The sequence below is a fragment of the Molossus molossus genome, unplaced genomic scaffold (assembly GCF_014108415.1).
Source record: "Molossus molossus isolate mMolMol1 unplaced genomic scaffold, mMolMol1.p scaffold_m16_p_2, whole genome shotgun sequence".
In the NCBI taxonomy this organism is placed as follows: domain Eukaryota; kingdom Metazoa; phylum Chordata; class Mammalia; order Chiroptera; family Molossidae; genus Molossus; species Molossus molossus.
Window position 1 is genome coordinate 91311478 of NW_023425355.1, and position 5845 is coordinate 91317322.

The window sequence follows — 5845 nt, forward strand, 5'->3', positions numbered from 1 at the left end:
TGTTCCGCAAAGTTGCCAGCTGTCACTTGCTTCATTCTATTCATTTAAAATGACTCATCACCCTGGCTGGGTAGCTCAGTTGCTTAGAGCATCGTCTCAATGAGCCAAAGTTTTAGGTTCAATCTCTGGTCAGGCCACATACAAGAAGCAACCAATGAGTGCATAAATAAGTGGAACAACAAATCAACATCTCTCTTTCTCTCTCTGTCTCTCTTTTCCTGCCTCTCTCTCTCTAAAATCAAAACATAAAAATTATTTTTTAAAAATGAGTCACCAAGTCTAGCCTCACTGAAGAGGAGGGGAAGTAGGCACCACCTCTTGAAGGGAGGAGCATCAAAAAATTTGTGGACATAGGTTAAAACTACCAGAGCAGAGATATTGATTAACTTTAGACTTTGTTAAGAATGCACGTTAAAATAGCAAGAGTAACTATTAAAAAATTAATACAGTGCTTCTAAATAAATAGAGAGGAAAACGAAAGAAGAAAACAAATTCAACCTATCTAAAAGATGACCAAGCCCTGGCTGGTTTGGCTCAGTAGTTGAAGCATTGGCCTGTGGACCAAAGAGTCCTGGGTTTGGTTCCTGCTAGGGGCACCTACCTAAAATAATAATAATAATAATAAAAGATGACCAAGGCCCTGGCCAGTTTGGCTCAGCAGTAAGAGTGTCAGCCTGCGGTCCAGAGAGACCCGGGTTTGGTTCCCGCTAAGGGCATGTACCTCGGTTGCAGTTTGTCCCCAGCCCTGGTTGGGTTGTGCAGGTAGCAGCCACTTGTTATGTCCCTTTCACGTCGATGTTTCTCTCTCTCTCTCCCTCCTACTTGATCTGAACAAAAAAATGGAAAAATGTCCTCAGGTGAGGATAAAAAAATTAATTAATTTAAAATAAATAAATAAATAAATAATGACCAAGAACAGAGGGAATGAATGGGATGGTTGCTTGGGCTCAGCATTTATTCCCACCTCCTTTATTTTATTATTTTTTTTATTATCCTCACCCGAGGACATTTTTCCATTTTTGTTCATGTAGAGTGGGAGGGAGAGAGAAGAACAGAGAGAGAGAGAGAAACATCGATGTGAAAGAAACGCATTGAGTGGCTGCCACCCGCACGACTGACCAGAGCCGGGGACAAACTGCAACTGAGGTACGTGCCCTTAGCGGGAACCGAACCCGGGTCTCTCAGGACCACAGGCCGACGCTCTAACCACTGAGCCAAACCGGCCAGGGCCCCACCTCCTTTTAATGTGCCTTTGTACTTACTGCTGAGGTAGGGTGTTTCCCAGACTGTGTGCAGGCAGGCCCTGGGATGCAAATTAGGTTTTGCCAGTTAGGTGCACTTACACAAGAATTGTAAAACTGAAGGAATAGGGGGCTTTCTTTTTACTGTGTGGAACTGTTTTTCTGCTGGATATCAATGTTGAGGAGGAGTGGGGCTTCAGCCTTTCCTTCTTGTGGCAGCAATGGCTTCCAGGTCTCAGCTTGCTGATCTCTGGCTCATGACTATGGTGGTGTCTTCTTGAACTCAATAGTTACACTGCTGACCACCTGTTCCCCCACCTTACTGGTGGTGACAGAGGTAGCAGCTCCTTTGGAGAGCCGATTCTGTGATGGTGTCCTGTGAATCCTGCCCAGAACACACCCCTCTGGCCTCTCTGATGGTTGTATATGGTTCCAATTCCTTGTACAAAATCCCTTTCTGTATGAGATGGCTGCAGCAATTTCTGCTTCCTGCCCCGAACCTTCACTGATAGAAAGTGGGGGGCGGAGGGAGAGAAATTTGGAAAGGAAGACAAATAGAAAACACTTAATAAATGGGCAAGAGTAAATCCAAATGTACAGCAACCACCACCAATGTGGTCAACTAAACCCTACAGGTAAAAGACAGACAGGTAGACAAAGTCATCATGTGATCCAGCAGTCCCACTCCTTGGTGGTTACCTTACAGAAATGAAAGCTGCTCATGCAAAATCCTCTACAGTGAATGTTTCGAGCAGTATCATTCATCATTGCCCAAAGCTGGAAACAACCCAGATGTTCTTCAATGGGTTTATGGCTAAACAAACAATGGCATACTACTCAGTAATAAGTAGGAAAAACTGCCCCCCCACACATATGTGTACACTCATGTACACACAGCACCGACAAATCTCAAAGACTACACTGAGCAAAAGAAGCCAGATGGTGGGGGCAGGGTGCAAGAGTGGAGTGGAGGGGTCAATGGGGGGAAAAGGGGGACATCTGTAATACTTACAACAATAAAAATAAAATTTAGAAAAGAAGCCAGATGAAAGACTACATACTGTATGATTTTGTTTGTAATAAATTCTAGTAAAAACAGAAAGTAGCCCAGTGGGAGCCAGAGGCCAGGGGCTGGGGTTGGAAGGAATTTTGGGAGGTGATGGAAATGTTCTATATCTTGATTTTAGTGGTGGTTACACGACATTTCTCAAAATTCATTGAACTGTACACTTCAAAAGGGTGAATTTTACTGTATGTAAATTATACTTTAATAAAGCTGATTTTTTTAAAAAAGATAAGGACTTTTAGATAGTATCAAACTAAAGCCAAACCATATGCTGTTTCAAGAGATACTCGTGATTTCCGGCGCTGGACTCCCCGCCCCACGGCGCGTGCCTTCTCGTCACCGCTGCGGACCCGTAGGGAAGCAGTTCGGGCGCAGGCCGGGTGGTGTGGTCTCCTGCCTGGACAGTGTGAAAGAACAATGCAGAAGGACTCCGGCCCACTAGTGCCTTTACATTGGATTGGTTTTGGCTATGCAGCACTGGTTGCTTCTGGTGGGATCATTGGCTACGCCAAAGCAGGTAGTGTCCCATCCCTGGCTGCTGGGCTCCTCTTCGGTGGTTTAGCAGGCTTGGGTACTTATCAGCTGTCTCAGGACCCAAAGAACGTTTGGGTTTTCCTAGTCACATCTGGAACCTTGGCTGGCATTATGGGAATGAGATTCTACCACTCTGGAGAATTTATGCCCTGCGGGCTTAATTGCAGGTGCCAGTTTGCTGATGGTCGCCAAACTTGGAATTAGTGTGCTCAATAGACCCCATTGATCATAGTCATGTCCCAGCTCGGGCTCATGATGAATTTTAAAACTTCCACTATTTTTATTATATTAAGAGAAATAAATGGAGCATTTTCACATTAAAAAAAAAAGAGAGAGATACTCATAAGACACAGAAACATAGAAAGATTGAAAGGGAACAAATAGATAAAGTCCCTCTAGACTTTCTTCCTGCTCTATTGGCTTCTGTGACTCACACCTCTTCATCACATGGCTATCTGGGGGAAGTCTGGCCAGATTCTGGGGGGTTGCCCTCAATCTGTTGACTGTGCCCAAAAGGGGTGGGTCACAGCGAGCTGTGAGGAGCACTTGCCACTGAAGGGGATGTGAATGGGCTAGACCCAGCCCTCTAACTGTCTAATACTCCCCCAACCTCCACAGAGAACACGTGGCAGTGGGTGATGGCTCATCTCTTGTTCAAAACCAATCCCTCCTGTTTCTCTTGGGACTGGCTTTACCCTAAGTCCTCTCTTATTCCTCCTGCTCTTGCTCCCATTGACCCCTCCATCTCAGCAAAATGAAAGTGGGAGAATGAATGGGCTTTGCAGTCACACAGGAGCAAGTTCAAATCTCAGCTCTGCCATTTACCTTCTGGGTGATCTTGGGTAAGTCACTTGGCCCGTCTGAACCTGTTTCCTCATCTGTGAAATGGGAGCAATACTGGTACCCACTTAATAGTAACGAGCTGAGAAGTCAGTGAGCAGATGCACAAGGAATGCACAGCACAGCACCTCCTGGCTGCTTGACTGCGTGACCTGGGGCTCCTCACTTGGAGGGTGAGGATAAAAGCAGAATCTTCATCATAGGTTCATGTGCAGATACAATGAGCAAGTAAAGAGAAAGACTTCCTGGCTGTGCTCCCTGGACACATTCCTTGGCCTCTTTGGGCTTCAGTTTCCTCATCTGTCATATGGACTAATGATTCACCTCCCTGGGTTGGTGTGCAAAATAAATGTGCTAATACGTGAAATGTGCTTAGAACAACGACAGACTCAATAAATGTGACTTGATGTAATAATTGCAATGGGTACTAGTGTAATAAATGGAGACGGGACCCATCATTATGTACTTAGAGCATACTAAGTGCATTCTATCCTCCTCTTTACTCCTAGCATCGCAGTGATCAGCATCAAACCCCATATTCCATAAAGAATTTGTGGAAGTTGGGGCTGGGGAAAGAGGCTGGAAACTACAGGGGGTGAGTGGAAGTAGAGGTGGCTGGAAAGAAGAGAGGCCAGGCCTATCAGAACAGACAAGAAGCAGAGGGCAACTCAGTGCCTCATGGAAAATACCCCCATGTTGGGTGCTCAGGCCTGCCCTTCACAGCCAGCTCCAGGCCCTTTGGCCTTGTGCCCCAGCTCAGCCTCCTTGTTGCTCCTGAAGAGGCTGGATCAGTGGCACAAAATCCCTGCCAGCACTCCCACTCTTGGTCTGGAACCAAAAGACAGGCTACTGGCAGGCCTGGGGATATGTCCAAGCTGGGTGTGAAGGACCCTCCACCTTCACTCAGATGTCTAGTCTTGTCTGTGCTCCTTCTAAAGTGGGCCAGAAACATGGCATCCACACCCTCCCTGACAGAAGGTGGGGCCACTCCAAGCCTCCCCTTCCAGAGTAAACAAGCTGGCAAGATGGTTGGATGGGGTGGGGACAACAGGCCAGGATGCCAGGGCCCCTCCCACGTAGGCCTCCTGCAGGGTTTGGAGGGTCTCAGGAGGCTGAGCTGAGGGCCCCAGGAATGCTTCACTGGGCAACAGGCATGCCCATAAAAATACCGTGGCCACCAGGGCTGCAATCTGCCATCTGGGCCCTAGGCCTTCCTTGCCCTGCGGGCCAGCTCGGCTCACTCGGGAATTCCTGCGCCTCCGCGTGACCGCCGCGAGCCTAAGGGGGCACTGAGGAGGAGCTTCTTCCCCAGGCTTCCAGGACAGGACTGTGGGAGAGTGGGGCCACTGGGAAAGGTCGGGATGAGGCCAATCCCCATGACAAAGAAATAAGACGTCAAGCTTGGGAAAGCTGGCAGGGAATCAGAGGAATATCTGGGAACTGGGAGTGGCAGTTAGAGGGGCGCCCTCTCCGCGACCTCCTTGCCGCCAGGCTCTGGACTGCTCAGGAGCCGGTGCCCCTCTGTGCGTCCCTGGCTGGCTGAGATCGAGGCCCACCCGCCCCTCCCGTATTGGGCCCCTAGGATTACGGGGGACCCGTGGGGAGAGCCCAGGGACTCGGGAATCCTGCCTAGGGTGGGGAGGCGCCCAAACACCTCAAGACCAGGACACGGCCGGGACCGCGTTGCGCGTGAGTTCCCATATCTCGCCAGCACCCTGGAGGGCAGAAAGGAGGCTGAGGGGAGGGTGTCTGTTTCCCTACCCGACTCCTCTCTCCAAGGCCCAGTGGCCCCGCACCTTGGGAGCACCCCCGCCCCGCGATTCCTGCCTGGAGCCCCCACTACGGTGCGGGCGTTCGAGGCACTCCAGGGCTGTGGGCGCGGGTCCCACTGAGCTCCCCGTAGGGACCGCCAGGGGTTCCCAGCCCGCGCGGGGCTCCGCAGCCAGTCTCCGCAGGGACCAGGGTCGAGGGCGCGGCGGGGCGGGGCGGGGCGGGCGGCGGGGGAGGTGATCTCACTCCCCCCTCCCCCGCCTCCTCGGCGCTCCCCTCCCCATCCCCTGCGCGCACGCCCGTCCCGCCCCGCCCCCGCCCCGCCGCTGCCGCCGCCGCCGCCGCAGCCGCAGCAGCATCGGCAGGCATCGCAGAGCACTCGGGCGGCGGGTCC

The 5845-nt window shown here is 50.7% G+C and overlaps 1 pseudogene; it reads left to right on the forward strand.

The window, feature by feature from the left end:
- Positions 1-2665: 2665 nt before the first annotated feature.
- LOC118636425 lies at positions 2666-3077 on the forward strand (annotated as a pseudogene).
- The last annotated feature ends 2768 nt before the right edge of the window (positions 3078-5845 follow it).